General features: G+C 48.3%; 1 protein-coding gene and 1 non-coding gene across 2 annotated transcripts in view; both read right to left on the minus strand.

Annotated features, from left to right (window-relative positions):
* PTPRE (protein tyrosine phosphatase receptor type E) overlaps positions 1–21,197 on the minus strand; it is a 134,806-nt gene that overhangs the window by 101,751 nt on the left and 11,858 nt on the right. The window lies entirely within an intron of this gene.
* On the minus strand, positions 6,073–6,255 carry LOC141572999 (U2 spliceosomal RNA). Its single transcript, XR_012498586.1, has one exon. It is a non-coding gene; the product is annotated as a U2 spliceosomal RNA (small nuclear RNA).

Raw genomic sequence — 21,197 nt, forward strand, 5'->3', positions numbered from 1 at the left:
AAACTTGTAAAAGATAACACAGAAGAAAAACTATATGACCTTGGGTATAGTGATAGCTTTTTAGAGGCAACACCAAAGACAGGATCCATGAAAGAATTGATAAGCTGGACTTCACTAAAATTAAACATTTTTGCTCTGCAAAAGACACTGACTGTGAAGAGAATGAGAAGAGAAGCCATAGACTGGGAGAAAAATATTTGCAAAAGACAAATCTGATAAAGGATTCATCAATAATATATAAAGAACTCTCAAAAATCAACAATCAAAAAAACAACCTGATTAAAAAATGGGCAAAAGGCCCAAACAGAAACCTCACCAAATAAGATATACAGATGAAAACTAAGCACATGAAAAGATGCTCCACATATACGGAAAGGCTCCGTGTCACTCGTCACTTCTGGTACACGGCAATTTCTGTCAAATAAAAACATTACGGTCTGTCCTCATCCACCGTATTCACTGGATCTGGCACCATGAGACTTCTGGCTCTTCTCCAAAGTCAGAATGACTCAGGACATCGAAGCAGCCACGACAGCGCAACTAAAGACACTCACAAAAGAGGACTTCCAGAACTGCTTCAGAAAGTGGCAAGAACGATGGGATAAGTGTGTTCAAAGTAAGGGGGAGTATTTTGAGGGGATTAATGGCAATGTATCTTTCACTGCATTAATTTTTTTTTTATTAAACATTCACCATGTTGTTTGATCACACCTCAAGTGTCATTAGGAAAATACAAATTAAAGCCACAATGAGATACCACCACACACCTATCAGAATGGCCAAAATCCAACACACTGACAAGAACAAATCCTGACAAGGAGGTGAAGCAACAGAAACTCTCATTTATTGATGGGAATGCAAAACGGTGCAGCCACCTGGGAAGACAGTTTGGCAGTTTCTTACAAAATGAAACTTAATCTTACCATACAATCCAGCAATTGTGCACCTTGGTATTTACCCAAACAAGTTGAAAACTTGTGTTCACACAGAAACCTGCAATGTTTATTCATAATCACCCAAACTTGGAAGCAACGAAGATATCCTTCAGTAGATGGACAGATAAATAACTGTGGTCCATCCAGACAATAGAATATTACTCAGCACTAAAAAGAAATGAGCTATCAAACCATAAAAAGACATGGAGGAACCTTACATGCATATGACTAAGTGAAAGAAGCCAATCCCAAAAGTTTACATGCTATATGATTCCAATTCCAACATTCTAGAAAAGGCAAAACTACGGAGAATGTAAAAAGCTCAGCGGCCGCCAGGGGTTGGGAAGGAGTGACGGATCAACAAGTGGAGCACAGGGGACGTTTAGGGCAGTGAAACTATTCTGTGCTGTAATGGACACATGTCATACGCATTTGTCAAAACCCATAGGATGTATACTCTCCAGAGTGACCCCTACTGCAAACTATGGGCTTTGAGTGACAATGACTCCCCTTCACACACAGGTTGCTGAAGGAGCCCCATCCCCTCCCTGACTCTGAAGGGACGACCCAGAAGCAGGACGCCATTCCTCCTGCACCCCTCACCCAGCCTCTGTCAGATCTCACCAGGCTTTCCTCCGCCGGCACTAACTGACCCACCCTATCTGAAGGTGCTTCCCCAGCCATCTCCCAGGTCCACGCCCATCCATCTTGGGCCACCATCACCTTAAGGTGAAGCCTCCCACACACCCAGGCCTCTCTCAGAAACCTGTGGGGAGCTTTGCAGTGGACATTCCAGAGTCACGTGGCGTCCAGGGCAAGTGTCCTGCAGATTCTCTTCTTCAACTACTGTGTAGGACCAGGAGAGAACCCAACAATGGCGAGTCCCTCCCAGGGGTCAGCCAGAGTCACAAATAAAACAGAGAATGCATTTCTGTGTCCCTTTACCTCAGAGTAGGCAGGTGTGGAGAGAGGCGTGACAAACCTTGGGGAAGGAAACCCATCACTGACAAGAAAACAAAATGGCTCCTGGCCCACACCCTTTGGAGCTCTGAGAAAAAGGAAGCCCCATCTCAGGCCAAACATCTCACTCTCATTGACCTCAGTGACTGTCCTGGGGACACATGACCTACTTCCTTGAGGATGTGTGGTAATAGTGAGTCTTTGGTTAATTGCCAAACCGTTCCTGTGGAGGAAGGCAGCTCACACTCAGCTTCCTTTGCAGCATGGCCAGCGTTCAGTGTGTGTGATATCTGTCATGAGAAAGGAGATTCCTCGAACAGGAGCCCAGAGCAGAGAGAGAAATGCAGCATCCAGTGGGCAAGTAGCTGGAAGTCTGTCATGGTGCCTCGGGCTTGAGGCACCAGCCACATGTGGACACCTTACCTTCCCCCCACTGCCAGTTCACTCTGGAAGCTTCTCCACATTGACCTGCCAGTTTCTCCAGTCAGCTGGCTCTGCCCCATATACCTGTCCCAGGAGTGGCACAGCTGAGAGGGGCAGGCTTTAATCCCAGTTCCATATTCATCCATTAGACCAACAGCTTCAAACAGCAGCACATACCTGGCACTGAGCTAAGCTCTGGGATGTGGGGAAGACCGCGAGGAAACTGGGGGCCTGCCTTCCGGGCCTGCAGTGGAGACGGCTTGCAGACCATCAATACCACCAAGCACTACAGCTGCTGTGACAGTCTCCATAATCCATCCCTTCTCCCAATCCCGACCCTCTTCCTTCCCCCCTACTCTGATGGAAGGTGCCGCCATCCCCCTAGCCACCTATTCAACTGGGGGGGGGGAGGGAGGGGCATAGTGTCTGTGTGCCTTACCCCAAACATCTCAGTCACTGTTCCCGAGAATTGTACTTTCTGAAAATGTGTAGAACTGGCCCACTTTCTCCATGATGTTTCAGGGCACCCACCTAATTTCAGGGCAGTTCTCTCTCACTGCAACAACCTTCCAACCAGTCTCTTGCCTCCAGTCCTGTGCCTCCATCAGCCTGTTGTCCACATGGAACCAGAGGGGTCTTTCACATACAGACACATTTGTCACTCTTCTGCTTGAACTCTAAATGGCTTTCCATACTGTGCTCAGTCTGCTCATAAGGCTGTCATGGCCTGGTCTTTGCCTGCTTCTCTAGATCATCAAGTATCCATCCATGGGTATATCACCCCCCGATCTATCTATCCATCCATCCACATGTCCACTCATCCATCCACCCACTCATCCATCCACCCACCCAGCACACCCACCCACCCATCCACACACCCACCTACTCATCCATCCATCTATCCATCCATCCACCCACCCATCCATCCTCCTACCAAACCACCTATCCAAGCACCCACCCAGCACACCCACCCACCCATCCACACACCCACCTATCCATGCACCCACCCATCCACACACCCATCCATCCATCCATCCATCCATCCATCCATCCATCCATCCACCCAACCATCCATCCACCCACCCATTCACCAATCCACACACCCGCCCACCCACCCACCTACCCAGTCAATACTCAGCGCTTATCTCCCAGAGCTGCTCATCTGACTGACCACCGTGCTGTCATTATGACACTGCAGCTATGGTCTTGCTCTTAACCCACAGTCCTGCTTTATAGCCCAGTCTGGTCCCTGGATCCTCATGGGGACTCCGAGCAGTAACTTACCCTGGGCCTCGTTCCTCTGGCAGCAGGGACCTGACTAGCTGTCGCCCTCAACCCTGTCCACTGGCTGACACTCTTCCTTGATGGAAACACAGTCACCTTCTCTTGGGCTGTGCTGTGCTGAGCTCCCCAGCTCGTTGGGGCAGCACCACTGCTTCTTATTAGGCTCACCAGACACGGAACCACTGGGAACCACTTCTTCCTTCCCCAAAGTCTGCAGCCAGCTCAGCAAACCCCGCCCCCCCCCACACACACACCCCCCCCCCCAGCCAGCACTGCCCATCCCAGAGGGCAGGCCCAGCTCTGGGCATGGGGACTCCCAGCCCGCCTATCTAGCTGCCAAAGAGAGGTCTCCCTAGTTGTTGGAGACGCAGCGGTGAGAGCTGGGGACACCTGGAATTAAGAGTCAAGGGAGGACAGACAAAATGTGGGAAATGCTGACCAACTGCCCAATAACAAGGTACCGAGTCTTCCAATACCATTGATCTAAGAAAATGAACTCTGGGGCACCTCTGCTGCCATTCCAGGCAGCAGGGCTTTGGGGTGGAGCCTTGGAGGTGGGTCCTCACACATTGCCCTGTGTGGGAGGGATCTTCACCTTCACCTTCACCTTCACCTTCACCTCGTCACCTCCAGACTGGGACTCTGACCCCCACCCTTCCGGGCGGGAGAAGATATGACAAGAAGTTTCGGACTCCATGGGCTAGTGGGAGAGAGACGCCAAGAAAGGACTAGCAATGTGTTACCAATTCCTCAGTACAGAGGTTACAGAGGAACAGAGACTGGCGGTCAGGCAAGAGTGGGGCTTCCTTACAAATAGTTAAGGGGGAACAGTTTACATAATCTCCACACAGTCCAGATTTTCAGAGATGAATGCACACCACTGTGGAATTCAGAAAAACATACATTCACACAAAGTCGATGAGACACAAGCCCAATTTGCTCTGAACTACAAGACGGTTTCCTTAAATGACCTTTCTCAAGTTTACAGGATCTTACTGTTTTTGTTAGGACAGGATGTGGTGATGCCGGGCAGACTTAACAAGAGACGGATCCAATTATGAAAAAGTTGTTGGGGTGTCTGTTAGACCAAAGAGATACGAAAGTCACTCAAGTATCCTGGCTGGTGTGATAAAAATTACTTCCGCGTCTCAGAGAGGTCCTGGCCTTGTGATCAGACATGCAGTCGTCAGGTTCCTGCTAGAGGAACATTTTCTGTTAATTATGGTAAAATATACATGACGTAAAATGTACCATTTGAACCATTTTTAAGTGTACAGTTCAGTGGCATTAAGTACACTCACACTGTGGGGCAACCATCACCACCACCATCTCCAGAAATTGTCCATCTTCCCAGATTGGAACTCTGTCCCCATTAAACACTAACTCCCACTCCCCCTCCCCCAGCCCCTGGCAAACACCATCCTACTTTCTGTCCCTATGAATTTGACTCCTCTAGCGACCTCATGTAAGAGGAATCACACGGTATTTGTCTGTCTGTGACTGACTCATTTCACTTAGTGTCCTCAAGGCCCATCCATGGTGGAGCCAGTGTCAGAACTTCATTCCTTTTTAAGGCTGAATAATACTCCATTGTTTTATTCAGCGTAAACACCACACTTCGTTTACCCATCCATCTACTGATGGCCAATGTATGATTGTGGTTTTAGCTCTACAGGAAAAGGATCAAACTGAGCGCCCACAAAGGCCTAGGTTTGTTAGCTGCTTTGCTATTTTAAAAATCAAAACTATTGTACAATTTAAAGAAAACATGTGTATTTCATACAATTTGATTTTAGACAGGCGATCGCACACGGCCCCCTCTCTGACCGCTCGGTTCCTCAGAGTTCTATTCCTCACACTTGTTCCAGACTCCGACTGCTGCCAGACGGAGTAAGAGACCTAGTTCCCCCTTTGCTTCACCTCCCTTCCTGGGACCAAGGCTGACTTCACGGCCACTCCTTCTCATTACTCGTGACACGGTGACCTCAGGCATCATGACGCGTCCCGCAGCCCATCTAAGCGCCTCGGATGGCTCTGCAGGAGAACTGGCATGCATTTGGGGCGATGCTGACCTATATTTTTCCCTGCCTGATATAAAAAGACATTCAGCTTTGCAGAAAAGCATCAACAGTTTGCCTTTTTTTTTTTTTTTTTTTGCCTTTCCCCCACTGGTGACAGTCTGAGCTGTGTTGATGAGATCAGATTGTTATTACATTCTCACCTGGCTCTGCACTCAGCCTGGAGGTTGGGCTGGGCTGCCCTGCACATCACCTGGCTGTAGGTAAGGGCTCTGGGACCTGAGGCCATGAATGAAGCGAGCCTTGGCAGAAAGACAGAACCTCAGGAGTGCCCACAGGGCTCGGTTCAGGTAGTTTTAGTGAGGTGGAGGAATGGAGTTGGATTGTAGAAAGGGTAAGGAAATAGACATCTGGAAGTAAGGAAATAAACCAGAAATGCATCAGTCGGGGTGGAAAGCTAACTGCCCAGAGAGCAAATGCAGCTAAGAAAGAAACTAAGAACATATCCTGTTTAACTCACCTGGTGTAAAAAAATAAATAAAATGAAAGTGTGTGTGTGTGCACGCATGAGTGCCGTTGTGGCATAAACAGACCATATTTTTACACTTGATCTTAGCCAAAGGCCTAGAAGTGATCAGATAATATTTTTAAATTGTAACACAAAAAATATCTACATGCCCAGCTTCTTTTGAAAATCAGATGTGTCCCCTGGGCAGCAGTGTCTGTGCCCAGCCAGGTGGGCTGCACCTGAGCTGTGGTGCCCCCTGTGGCTGGGACAGGTGCTGCTTCTCCCAGCTCAGACTCCGTCAGCTCACCTGCTCCATGGACCACACCGGACAGACATGTGCATTTGTGATCCCCCCTGGGGCTGCTGTGCCAGTGCATGGAACAGAATGGGCACTCAGTAAACATGTGTTGTCCCCACAACTGCTGAATGGCGGCTGTCCAGGAATCCAGGGATGGGGGAGGAAAGGATGGAGGATTCTATTGGAAGGAAAGTTTAATCTGATGTTCTTGATTTTAACATTTGGAGACATTCAAAATCCGAGTGCCCTCCACAGCCTAGCACAAGCCCTGCCTGGTCAGTGGCGCTGACCTTGACCTCGCAGACACGGCAGGGCCTCCTCCTGGCCGCCAACGCCCACGCCAACCCCTCCACTCAGCTCTTTCCCATCCGGCCCACCTGTGCTTCCCCAGCACCTCACTGTCCCATCCCAGGAGCCTCTGGACAGAGCCCTGCCTTTGCCAGCTCTGTGTCTCCTCCAGCTCCGTGTTCTGCTCTGCTCTGCTCGGGCTCATGTGGGAAGCCCTTCATTTGTTCACTCCCCAAGCACATGCGGGGCCCCTCCTGAGTGCAGGGGCTGCCACGCAGCAGGGGTGCAGGGGAGACAGAACAGCCCCCGGGGGACTCAGACAAGTGAATGGGGGTCCCACACCATGGGACGGGGCCATGACAGACAACAGGCCTGTGTGCTGGTTTATTCTGTCTCTTGACACGAGGTGTCCATCTGGACATGGCTGCATGCCTGGGGCCTAGAACCATGCCTGGCACACAGCTGGGGCATCAGCAGCATGGTGAGGAGGGAATGTCCTGGGCGCAGGGAAAACAGGTGGGACCCTGTCCCGGTGGGAGAGGGAAGAAGTCCCTGAGGGCTTCTTGGAGGAAGGCACGAGGTGACCCTCGAGTAGACTCGCCTGAGGGATGTGTGCACTGGGGCATCCTGGCTGTGTGAACAGCACAGTGAGCAGGTGCAGTTCCCCAGGAGGGGCGTGAGCCCAGAGCGCCCGGGGAATGGCAGGGTGGCTGGTAGTGGAGGCTGGCAGGGGTCTGGTCAGGACCATGTCCTCTGGGCTGAGCAGATGGGATTCTTGCAGATGATGACGAGGGGCTTCAGGATGTGTCACCAAGGAAGCACCGACGTCAGGGCAGGGTTGTCAGAAAGGCGTTCTGGGGACAGTGTGTAGGATAGAGCACACTGCCTCCACCGGCCTTGCCTTTGGGGGCCATCTCTTCCCTCTGGGCCCTGCCCCTCCGGTCTCAGCATGGGGCTCGCTCACTCTGGAAGCCCTTTCCACAGCCTCGGCTAGCCCTAGTCCTGGGGTGTCTCTTCCACTTTTTGGGTATCTGAACTGCCTCCCCAGCTGGACCGGGACCCCAGGGAGGTTCAGGCCATGTTTTCTCTCTCTGCATATCCCAACTCCCACCACACCCACAGAGATACAGGGACGTGAACCCAATGGCCCATAAGAAATGGGCACCACAGTTTCTAATGATAACAAAGAATGCTGTGCCTGGGTCACTGGCTTGTTTCTTTTTCTGGGGTAATGAGATCTAAAACGTGAGACCTTCATTCCTCTCCCACAGACAAAACACGTCTGGCAGATGTGCTTAGGACAGGAAGTGCTAAAAGTAAAGAGTGAGAAGGGACTCAAAGAAGGATGCCAAGAATTCTTTCAATGATGGAATGATTCCCTTTTGTTATCAGTATGAAGCATAGTTCTCAGTTCACATTTTACTGGAAAAGGTACAATGTGAACTCCACACAAATGACTTCATTCGCTGAGACACTGGAAAAGCATTTCATGGGCATGGCATGCTCTTTAAAGGTAACGAATGGTGAATTAGTTCCCAGCCTTTACTCAGGAAGGCATTCATAAAATTGTGTTCCAAGGGAGGGAAACATTTCTCCACAGCAGGCTTTGACGTGTTGGCTGCCTCAAGTTCTTCACAGAAGATGTGATGACACAATAGCCTAATTTACTCCACGTGGAACACCCCAGGGGGTTGTCTGGCCCAGCCAGGGTGCGAGAGGAGAGATTTGGGGCCAGAGGATGAGATATCGCCTTCCAGCAATAAAAGTGACTGACTGGCTCTATTTCTATGTTTCCAATTTCAAATAGTTACAGTAGCAATGATACTTATTTCATTATTTACATAATCCCCACCAGCAGCAAAAAAAAAAGAAATAGTATCAATCCAGCAATCCCACTTCTGGGTAAATATCCAAAGGAAATGAAATCAGTATCTCAAGGAGACACCTGCACCCCTGTGTTCACTGCAGTATTATTCACAGTAGCCAAGATATAGAAACAACCTAAGTGTCCATACAGGGATGAATAAGTAAAGAAAACGTGAGCACACACACACACACACACACACACACACACACACACACTTACAAGTAGCTTACTAAAAAAAGCATAAGCAAGGAATTCCCCCTTTTCTCCCCTACTGAGGTATTGATTCTATGTAGATGAGAAATGACCCTGGGACTTGTTTCCTCATTTGCAAAACGCCACCCCTGGTTTGGACAATTCTTAGAACCTTTTTTCAGCTCGCCAAGTCCAGGATTCTAATTATAAGTATCATGGTTTAACACATGGCAAGCGCGGGGTTGCAGATCACCTGATTTTAAACAGCTCCAATATGAGGGAACTTGTACAGGGCGCTGAAGAGGGTTTTAACCAAGTAGTTGATCAAGAGGTACTTTTCATCTCTTCCTGAGCAGTGTGTGGGGGGTGCAGTTTGGGGGGCTGTGGAAAGAGTGTGCCCCTCCACGATCTTTCATCCTACCAGGTGACTGTGCCCAGAAGCTGCAAACCTGAGGCTAAGAGGCCATTGCCACCTGCACCATTAGAAGGAAGGTGGACACGTAGGACACCAAAAGGTCTGTATTTCTTTGCTTCAGTCACATGGTTCGGAGGCGAGAACCCTGGGGAAGGGCTCTGTGACTGGCTGGCTCTTGGCAGACCCTGTCTTGGGCCCTGCAGGGAGACCTTGGCCCCTGGTGTCTCCACCACGGCCCTGCGAGGGTGCTGGGTGCATCTTCAAACCAGGGTCTCTACAAAATGGGACAGAGGGCGCCCTTGGGTAGAGATGGGTTCCTGCCAGAAGGGGCTTCCCAGGGACAGAACTGGGAGCCTGGGCAGAGCTGCAAGGCCCAGATGCCCGCTCAGGCCGGAAGGGCCCGTGTCATGACCAGCTGCCCACAGTCAGCCGGCTGCATCTGGACACCGTGAGTGTCCATCACCAGGAGGAAGGATAAGGAGGACGGTCGGGGTGCCCCCGGCCCAGGGACCTGAGTCACAGAAGTGGGTTGGCCTGAGATATTCTCGCGCTCCCCGCCAGGCAGACCTGAGACACCCCGGCTTGATTCCTGCCTGGAAAGCTCTGCTTTACTCATGGCCACCCAGCAACCGGCCTGCACCCTGGGGGCAGTGGGGACATCTCAGCTGCCTGGGGCAGGGGACGAGCAGGGCGGGCCCCGCATCTGACCTCACCAGAAGGGCTGCTCCAGAACGTGTCCCCACGGCCAGGACAGGAGTGCCTGTGTCAGAGGGCACGCAGAGGCAGGGTGGTGATGGGGACAGGAAGGGAGGAAATTCCCGTTCAGGAGGGACACTCATAGCGGGGCTCGTGTGACAGACAGAATGGTCCCCCCTCACAGGGCTGCAGAAGGAGGCTTCTGGGGTGCTGAACTGGGGACCAGAGCCCCACGACATCTGGCTCCCTCCCGACACTGTCTTATGGACGGGCCACCACCCCATAGCGAAGCCAGCCGCTCCCACTGTACACGGTGCTGAGCCCCTCGTGTGGCAGGCACAGCAGGCACCCTGCTCCCCCGCGCTCCAGAGCCTCGCAGAGCAATGGCTGGTGGGACAGCGGCGTTTCTCTTCCTTCCCCATAAAAGGAACACGGGACCCAGGGTGTCTTGTTCACACTGGGCCCCATCATCCCCGCGGTTCCTAAACCAGGGCTGAGCTATCGTGGTGAGGAGGGTTCCCACGTCCACCATTTTCTACCCCGGGAAAGGATGTCGCATTCTGGGAAATGCAAACTATCATCACACAACCCACAAAATAAATGAGGTTTTCCAGTTTGGACAGACAGCCAGGCTCAGTTTGCAGATAGCATCTTATTTCCCAAAGGGTGGATTTCAAAGACATGTCCCAAAAGTCAGACGTGTGTGGTTCTCTCCCCAAAGCAAATAAATATTCCAACACATTAAAGGACAGGAACATCATCTTAACACAGCAGTGTTCACACTCAGGCTCTCAATGGTGAAGCCACACATGGGCACCTGCGAGCCGAGACTGTCTGCAGGAGCGGCCAGCCCCCCGGGCCCCCGCTGCCAGTGCTGAGAAAAAAGGTGAGTCCAACCTCATCTGTTTTACTCTGATTCCAAGATTATCCTCTGCACAGAATCTTCATTTCAGGAATCTCATCTGTAACAGTCCCAGAATTTTTCACAACACGTGTGAGAAACCAAGCGGAATAAACAACAATCGCTAGAACCCTCCCCCGCCCTCTCGGTTGTTTAACTAGCAGATGTCTAGCACTTCCTAAATTGCAAACGGCTTTCTTAGACGCTACTTCATTAACTCCTGTATTCAAGACGACCACGACCATGACGGGAACACAGAGGCTCGAGACCCCAGGACCTGCCCACAGTGGCCCAGCCTGGAGGAGTGGGAAACTGGAGGGAGAAAACGGAACGCAAACCCTCCAACCCCAAGTTCTGTGCTTTGCCCCATGGGACGGTCGCCCTGGGCAACCCCACTGAGGAACACATGCTGTGTGTTCAGGATATTTTCTCTGTCAAATGCCAGGGAACCTTGGATACATCCTTCGGTGTATAATTAAATAGCTTTTTAAAATTAATTTGTGATTAAGCTTGCAAGGACATTCCTGGGAAACTTAAACTATGCCACATTTGAGCACATTTTCATATGTCGTGCATGAGAATTCTCCCAGAATTTCATTTGGCCCACGGTGCACACAATTCCTCATTTTCATCCAGAATGTGTGGTATGTTGCTGTGTTTTCAGGAAAGAGAAAAATCATCTTAATTTATGTAAAGAGTATTCCTAAAGATATGTATAATGGAGTCCGTGAGGCATAAACACCAAATGGTAAATACAGAATTATCCCAGCACATATTGTCTTGGAAACAGAAACATCCCTTGGCTGCAAACAGTCATTCAGGAGACCCTTGAATTTGGTTATTTTGCTATTAATGTTTGTAGAGGGGTGGTAGGCAGAATTTTAAAAAGGTCCCCCACGACTCCCACCCCTCGGCTTCCCCATCCAATACTCATCTAGGTGTTGTGGGAAGGGGCTTTGCAGATGGAATTACGTGTGCTAATCAGCTGACTTTCACACAGGGAGATGGTCCTGGCTTATCCCGGGTCCAACGCAGTCAGAGAAAAGGAGCAGAAGAGTGAGATGTGGCAGGAGGGGGGGACAGAGAGGGTCGAAGGCTGAGAGGGGCCCCACCCCACTGCTGGCTCTGAAGAAGGAGGCAGGGGGCCAGGAGCCAAGGGGTGGGGGCGTCTAGACCCTGAGGCCCACCCCAGCTGCCAGCCAGCATGGAAACAGGGAACTCACCTGAATGACCCTGGAAGCGGATTTGTCCCAGAGCTCCCAGCCATGAGCACAGCCCTGATTTCATCCAGTGAGACTCTAAGCAGAAAACCAGGGGGACACAGACAGAAGCTGTGCCTGGGTTCTGACCCATGGAAATTATGGGGAGGTATTGCTTTAAGCTGCTAAATTTGCAGCACTCTGTCACGGCAGCAATAGGAAACGAACACAGGCCAGTGATACTATGGCTGTGAGCACACACGTGTGCAAAAGCACCTTTCCAGCCCCCTTTCTCCATCACGGAAGAGAACAACAGGAAGTGGACACTAAGACACTGAGGCCGCGGTGACGGGCCCACATCAACACACAAGACTGGACGCGGATCCCACAGGCGCTGTTTTCTAACTGGTGTTGTCTTTTTACCTGTGAAGATGTTTGTTGTTTCCAGAGGAACTGTACACAGCTGGAAGGTAAGCATCTTTGTGAGTGTCTCATTCCCCAGATGATGGGCACGTCACCTACATTTGCACATGCATGGCCTCAGGGTGCCACACAGAAAATCCAGGGCACCTGTGTGTCAGCAAAGCTGCTTTGAGATGGCAGAGTTCTCCGCTGGTGTACAATTTTTTGTGTGTGCTAAAATTAATTTTCAATATACACATTGCATTTCTTTTTCATTTTTCTCCTTTCTGATGGGAAGAAAAGAATCCTAAGTAAGAGCTTTTATGGAATTAAAATATTATGGCACAACATTTCTATACCTCATATTTTTCCTTCTATGCCTAAACAGGAGCACCCCAAAACAAAACTAATTTATTGTTCATAAATAAGCATTATCATTCCTAAAAATGTTAACCATTGAAGACTGTATTGAAATGTGACTCAGCTTGGTATGACTAAGTCAAAATTTAGCTGCCCACTTAAAAGGGTCCACGAGAGACTTAAAAAAATATATCTCAAATAGATAAAAAGCATTTTTTGCTGGGAGATGAGTGCTGCTGGGAAGCTGTGATTAAAAAAATCAGAGATCAGGGCAGGAGAAAATATGTCAATCCACAACAGTGTGGAGCTAGCCACAGGCAGCGATAAAACACGCACTCACACTTCCATTTCGTGTTAAGAAGAGCCCCGAATTCTAAAGGTGGGATAGGCTCATTCTTCTAGAATACGTTGGTTCACATTTTTCCAGCAACGCGGGATTCCTTCCACTTGGGTAAAGAATCAGAGAGAGCCAAAGAATTTCCTATAAAAATAGAAGAAATGCCTACCACTCACTGAAGAGGAGGGTGGCATAAGGAACCCCACCCACACTTGAGAGGGATGTTTTGAAATCCCATTCTGTGTGCACAGAACAGAAAGAAAGGATGGTGGGGTGGCGGTATATTCTGTCACAGGCAAGCTACTGCCTTGGCAATGGTGTGTGGCAGACTCTTAGCCAGACAGATGTACCACAGACATGAAAAGATGTAAATAACAGAGAGATTTTCCACTGGGGGGTCTCCCAAGGGTTCTTAACCTTTTTGGTGACATGGATCCCTTTGGCCATTTAGTGAAACTTATTCTCAGAGTCATGCTTTTAATTGGATAAAATAAAATATAATAGGACTAACAACATGATTTTTAAAATGGGCAAAAGATCTGGACAGACACTACCAAAGAAGATACACATTTGGCAAATGAACGCACGAAAAACTGCTCAACACCATTCATCATTAGGGAAATGCAAGATAAAACTGCAACAAGATGCTACTAGTCACTTATGACAATGGCAAAAATTAGAAACGGAGAAAACAGACAATATCAAATGTTGGCCAGGGACTCAGAGAAACTGGAACGCTCGTCCACTGCTGTGGGAAGGCAAATGTTATAGCTACCATGGAAATGGTTTGGAAGTCTCTTGGAAAGTTAAACACACGTCACAAAAATCTAGCAATTCTATTCTGCTTACTTATCCAAGTGAAATGAAAACCCAGATTCACACAAAAACCTCTATACGCATATTATAGCCATTTTATTCATAAGTGCCCCAAACTGGAAACAACCCAAATGCTCCCAACTGGGGAATGGTTAAACATACTGTGGTACATCCAAACAATGGAATACTACACACAGCAAGGAAATGGAATGAACCAGTGATATAAGCCACAGCAAGAATATTCTTATTTTCATCTTCTAAGTGAAAGAAGCCAGGCTCAAAGGCTATGTGTTGTGACCATTTACATGACATTCTAGAAAAGGCAAAATTCTAGGGATGGAGAACTGGTCACCATCTGCCAGGGGTTAGCGGTGAGGTTGGAGGGTCTGACTGCAAAGCCACAGCATGATAGAATTTTCTTTGGGGAGGTGACAAAACTTGTGTCTTGATTGTGGTGGTAGTTACACAACTCTATGCCTTTGTCTAAACTCTTGGAGCTGTAAACCAAAAAGAGTGACTTTTACTGCGAATAAATTAAAACATAAAAATCTAAAAAAAAATGTTTTCTTTAAATTGTTCCCACCATTAAAAAAAAAAAGTGTTTAAGGCATGAGGGATATAAAATTACAAAGGAAGCCAATTATACGGAAATAAAGGTGTACATGTTTTCCACATCTACACTTACAGGCCCTCGGAATTCTATCCACAAACTCCCAAGAGACACTAGGTTAAGAGTCTGGAGTACAGACCAAGCTCGGAGTGCTATGGAGAAAAGAGTCCCTGTGGCCAAAATGGTTTCAAATGTTGGTATTCCTTGCATCTTCTCAGGTGACACCTGCCACAGGCTACAGCTCTCAACTCATCTTACCACACCTGGCAGAGAACCTCGGGGGTGGTGTCCCAGGGAACCCTGTGGAAATGTCATGCTAGATTAGCAGATTCTTGAGGGCAGTTGCTGTGATTTCCAAACCTTTGTGTCCCTAACATCTGGTCAAGGTGAAGACTTGATAGACACCTGTTATTTGCTAAAGAAATAAAATATCTATCTTCTCTGCTTTCTAAAAATAATAATAATAAAACCCATTTTAACTATTTGCCTTTCAAGTCCTACTTCCAAGTAATATACTTAAAATACTTTATTGCATTATATTAAGGATTTATACAATAATTTAAACATATAAGGGGACTTACAATTTTACTATTTACACAGCATACATCATGGAAGAAATTAACCTAAAAAATTACAGTTGACAGAACCTAATTACAGGAGCCACCGTGAATGTAAAGTACCTCCAAATTTTATTTTACAATGCATATTAAACTTCTTTCCCCCACACATAATGGCTTAATGTTGTAACATGAAATGTATTCCACTACAAGGTTTAATTTTGCTTTTAAGATTAAGTATAACATGAGTAATTTAAAAGTGATTTGAAACAGCAAGCAGTGTCATTGGGCCTGCAATTAATGAGGTTTTGACAATTGCAAACAAATGGAATGCAGAAATCGACTCACAACCATCTCTGTTTAACAGACATGCCACTTTGCATGGCTATACAGCCAATTTTCGTCTCCCACTGTGAAAGCAGATTCATGGTGACCTTGACCTCTGACACAGCTCTCAGTGTTTTGTTCTGCTATAAAAGTTGGGCTGAAAGAAGGATGATGTGAACCAAAGACTACAGTTGTTGTTGTTGTTTGGTTTTTTTTTTTTTTTTTTTGATGTGATATCATCAGTGCAGCCTCATCTACCAAACACGGTGCTTTCCAAAATGTCATTTTGAGGGGAGATACACATTTCCAGCGCACAGCCGAGGATAGGATGTCGGCTATTTACTCAGTCAGCCTTGCAGACGGAGTCAAGCTCAGACAAGCATGTGAATCTAACCCAGCACAGCAGATCTGTTACAAACACACATGGGGAGACATGGCTCTAGATGCACAGAGAAAAACCATTGAAGACAGGAAAAAGAGGAAATGGATGGGCACTGGAAAACTTCCAAAAGAAGGACGGATAGAATCAATACAAACCAACGACCACGTGTGCATTTAAAAACAGTGCAAGAATGGCTATTTTGGCATGAAGTTTTCTATTTCCTGCCTGCTCAGAAATTCCAAGCTCTATGGAAACAGAGGCCTGCCAGTAACAAACAAGGTTTGCTGAAAGAGGGAGCAAGCCAGGAAACAACTAGATAAACAAAACAAGCGTAAATCAGAGTATGGCTTCTTTGTGAAAATAAAGAGATGTTCAAGTTGGTTCGGATGCTGTCTGAGGTAGGTTGGGCAAATACGTGACAAACAGCAAACATGGATGTTGGAAGGTGTGTGAACCTTCCAGATAAAGCTTTCTGAAGTTTTGCTTTCACTGTAAGGCTGAAGGCTACTGCTAATGCAATTTATGAATCTTAGAAAACAAGCAATTCAGGATTACTGTGCCTGGGAAATCAATATTCTTTCTAATAGTTTTTGTAGAGTGCTTCAATTTTTTCAGCCAAAAATGATGATGCTGTCTGTGTTATACCTACATACGATCTAAAACATGGGGGAAAAAACATTTAAAAGGAAAAAAGCCATAGTTCTTTAAATGGTAACAGTAATATCATCACCATCATCACCATCATCCTCACACTGAGATGCACCAGGTAAGTACCTGGCAGTTATTCTCTCTTACAAGTACTAACATCAAATCACAGAGTGATTCATGACACCCTTTACGCCCCACCACGATTCAGACACCCATGTTCTGATATAAATGACTAAACCAACCCACGTGAAAATGTTATTCAGTGTATTTTCTTTAGCCATGTGTTCTGGTCAAAGATGTGACCAGCTCCGAATCCCGCTCTGGAATTGCAGGAGGTGCAAAACAAGCGGCCTCGGCTTTGCCAGGCGATCCCTTGCAAGCTGCTCCTTTCTCGTCCTGCAACCCGGTGTCCAGCTCTGGCGAGAGTCCTTGCTTTGGGAAGTAGACAAACCTGGGCCTGAATCCCAGGCTGCCACCTTCCACTTACACGGAGGTGTAACTGAACAGCTCATTTTACTTCTCCGAGCCTCAGTTTTGCAAACCTAGAATGGGCTAACACCTTAGGCACATTAAAATTGGGAACAGTAGGCCACACGAAAGTGAATCCACAGTTTCCTCTGGGGGGGAGGGGGGAATCTTGCCACAGGGAATATGATTCTAGTATTTAAAGTAAAGGAATATGCTCTTTAATAACAGTGCCTGAAAACATAAGCCAGTACTTCCTGTCGTGTTAACCAATGACACCTATAGGTTCCAATGCTGGAGGGAAAAGTAGCCAAATTAGACTTCCTGAAATGTTAGACTTCCAAGTCTCCAATGGTTCACCTCCCTAGAGGTGTGTGAGAACCTACCCCTTGGTGAAGCCAGTCCAGTGTACCTGCCTGTTACGGTTACTCTGTGGGTAAAAAGAGACAAGAGCTACAAATGTACCTGATAGCACACAGAGACACCTGAATGGCAGCTACGATTAGTCTGTCTCTCTGTCTGTGTCTCTGTCTCTCTCACTTTCTGTCTCATCCTGTCTCTCAATCTCTCTATTGGTTTAGGACAGCAGCTTCCTGACAGCCCCCCTACCGGCTTCTGGTTCTTCATCTGCTGATTCCCCTCCCTCCCGGGCCACCAGACTGTTCCAGAAACATGGACTGTCACACACAGACTGTGTACAGCAGCGAGGCTGTCTCTGGGCCCTGCTCACCACCCCACCCCATTCAGGCTCCTTCCTAGCTTGTGGCCTTGGCTATCTGGACTCTGTTATCCAGAAAACATGAAAGCAACTCTAGAAAATGGAACAAAATATTTCTGCTGTAATGTGAAAGCCTCTTAGAGGGGAAAAAGTTCATGTTAACGGTGAATTTTCCAAACGTGACTTAACAGGTAGAACTGAAAATGCTTGCTTCTCCACTCACTCAACTGTGAAACATGCTCGTATTAAAACAGCCTTGCAAGTAAGAATACAAGAAATATAAGCTCTTTAAATTTGTAATCAGCCTGTACTTCTTTCCAGAAGACAGTCATTAAGGTGGAGAAAGAAAAACAAAAACGCAGTGTTTTTCTTTCTTTCTTTCTTTCTTTCTTTCTTTCTTTCTTTCTTTCTTTCTTTCTTTCTTTCTTCTTTCTTTCTTCCTTTCTTTTTTTTTTTTCCCCCACACAACATGAGATGTTACAAGCAGCTATCTACGAAGCTGTAACATTTCCTTACTAACAGCAACTGAGGAAAACTACCGTTGGATACTCTGCCTTGAAAAAACCCATTCTATAGTCCTCTAAAAAATGGTTAAAAAGTGATTATTTGTTCTCTAAAAGGATTAGATGCTTTACAGAAGGATTATCTACAGATTTCTGAAAGGTATTAAGCTCAACCAGTGCATATAAACTGCGACTCAAATGAACTTCTCCAGAATACAATAATATTGTAATTCTGGGTCTACATGGAGACAAAAACTATCTTGAACTCAAGACAAAGCAGGGAGAGTGAATGTCTGCTGTGTGGGGACTTCCGTCAATGGCCTACACTCCCTTCCTCCTTTTTGTCACCCCCTTGCATGTATCTCAGGTGGTTTGGAGCGCTCTGCCTCCCGGATGAAGGTTCTACCTGCCGCCTACCCTCCACTCACCTGCAAAGTCTGGCAGGGAGCTGACACAGGCTCCAACAGTCAATCCTACCCCAGGCTTGGACTCCTCGGGGCCAGTTGCAGATCCAGGATGTCTGGGAACCATTCATAGCGGCCACAGCTGTGAGCATCCAGTGACAGAACTGCCCAGCAGCAGCAGCAGCCACGGCCACAGGCCACATCCTTGTTCTAGACCAGGGCTGTCCAAACTTTTTCAATGTTTTCACCAAGGGCCACATGCAGTAAAATATACAGACAGCCGGGCCACTCACTCGAGGTGAAGTACGTATTGCCTCACCTGGTTTATTTAAGTAAACTAAATATATTTTTGGAATTTGCTGTGGGCCAACTAACAATGGATCGCGGGCCGCAGTTTGGACACCCCTGCCCTAGAGCTTCCCGTGGTCCAGCCGTGATGCTGGTTCAGGCTGCCAGCCTCTTGGGCTCCTGCCCCTTTTCTGAGCCTGCTTCTCCAGGCTTCCAGTTGATTCTGAGAACTCTCTCGTAACCTTTGTCCAGTTCCTTTTTTCGGTAAGTTAACCAGGGTCACGTTGGAGGTGTAGCACTAAAAGCCACACCTCATATACCGGGATAAGAAGAGAACGAAGGTTCCTCACCAACACCTGACCTGTGGCAGGCGCTGGCCATTCTTCTCTGTGTGAACAGGACACCGCAGAAAGGACAGTGTGGCTAAGTCCCGAAGGATGTTGTAGCTTCTGCCTTGCTTTCTCTGGGGTCCCTCTCTTGGGGGGCAGCCAGCTGCCCAGACACGAGGATGCTGAGCAGTCCTTTGGATGTGTCCACGTGGTGAAGAACTGAGGCTTCCCGCCCACAGCCAACATCAGCCACGGAAGCAGGTCTTGCAGCCCCAGCCAATCCACCAGGTACGGCAGCTTCAGACAGGTGAGATGGAACCAAACTGCCAAGTTCATTCTAGAGCTCAGAAAACTGAGGTCCGTGCTAAGGGCTGCAATCACACAGTTCATAGGAACTGACTCTCTGTGCCTACCAATGTGCATTTCCAAATACCCCAGGGGACCTTCCTGGAGTCCCTGCTTAAAATAGAGGCGCTCCTGATTTCTAGTAAGCTCAGCTACAGTGGTACAATTCTCCATAACTTCTAGATTTAAAAATTATGTATCATTGAGAGGTTTTTGAGAAGATGAAAGCACCAAGTTACGTGGGCCCGTGCCAATTTTTCCATGTTCTTGCTTGGGTCATTCAATACTCCCTGAGCACAGGGAGGGAACGTGGGCAGAGGGGAACACGCCGACAGTAGGCTGATGAAATCCTGCTCACAATCACACATCTACATGACCTTGGGTCTTCAAAGCATCTCACCCACCTTCCCTTGCTCTTCCTGGTGGAGAGCCGTGTCCGTGACCCTCTAACTCGTGCCCTTTCACAGCACAAAGGTTTTCATCATAAAAACACTCAAGAGCTTCATCTCACGTGATCCTTTAATTTCAGACACCCGGTGTCCCAGATACATCGTCTGCCTCACGCCGTGGTTAATTCTGTCTTTCATGCATCTTGACATGGTACTGTAACCTCCACCCAAACACCCCCTGTACTCGTCAGGGGCATTTTCCAGCCTCAGCCTTCTGCAGGGAGAGCGTGCGCCTCCAGCCAGACAAGAGAGCACGGCGCTCGCACAAACATCACTCCACCTACAGTTCTGGTTCAAGAAGCTGCCTGCTGCCTGGTTCACTGACCAGAAACTAGGCAGCAGGACATGAGTGTAAGGGGATGGACGCCCCTTCTGAAGGTGAACCCCAATCAGATTCATGCAATCCTGCGGGAGGTACCTGGAAGTGAAATATGTATGGCTCGGCTACACAGTAAAGAAAGAATGCGACTCCAACCCTGGGCATAGACTTTTTCTCAAAGCAGACACTCTCTCTCCTTGGAGCCCTTAAAATAATTCTAAATGCCTTTCAAATCAGGAGCAACAGGCAAACTGTTCCATTATCCCGTTCCACCCAGACTGGTGACACTCAGCCCTGGGCAGCTACAGTCCCTCCGACCTAAGTCAGGCCCCCTACGGCATCGCCCGGTCCCAGGTCTCAGGGAGGCCGTCCCCGTGGACCTCCTGACGTGATTTGGCAATCGGATCATGTCTTCCGGATTGGGCAACAACAGGGAGAAAACACTGACCATTTCTTGGACTAGCTTTGCTATTACTCATTTCAAAGGAATGGCATGTCAGCCACTCTGGTGGGTGATGTACCAGCTCCACGGCCTGGGCAGGAGGGCAGGATGGGAAAGCACTCCTGCTGGCAGCCTCGGCCACTGCCACGGGCCGGTGTCAGGTTGGGGCCCTCACTCCACCAATTCAGGTGTCTAGAGTGGAGGTGAAGGGCCTGCAGGAGTGTGAGCTCAGCGAGGTCTGGGGTTCTGGAAAACAAAGCCCTAGCTGTAAAGCTGAGAGAGGGGAACGAGGGGAGGGAATGGAAGCAGGGAGGGGGGAGGCAGAGAGCCCGGGAGGGGTCACTGCTGCCTGCCCCCAGGGGCCTTAGAGTCCAGTCTCCTTTGTACGTTCGGGTTAGGAACACAGGGGCCAGAATCCATATTTACTACAAGACAGATGGAGCTGTTTAAGAGGGAGCCTGGCAAAAGTGCCACCGCTCTCCTGTTTCACCATGTGGGCAGCCCTCGTTCGG

This window comes from Rhinolophus sinicus, chromosome 15 (genome assembly GCF_057876585.1).
Source record: "Rhinolophus sinicus isolate RSI-liver-muscle chromosome 15, RSI-T2T, whole genome shotgun sequence".
Lineage (NCBI taxonomy): Eukaryota > Metazoa > Chordata > Mammalia > Chiroptera > Rhinolophidae > Rhinolophus > Rhinolophus sinicus.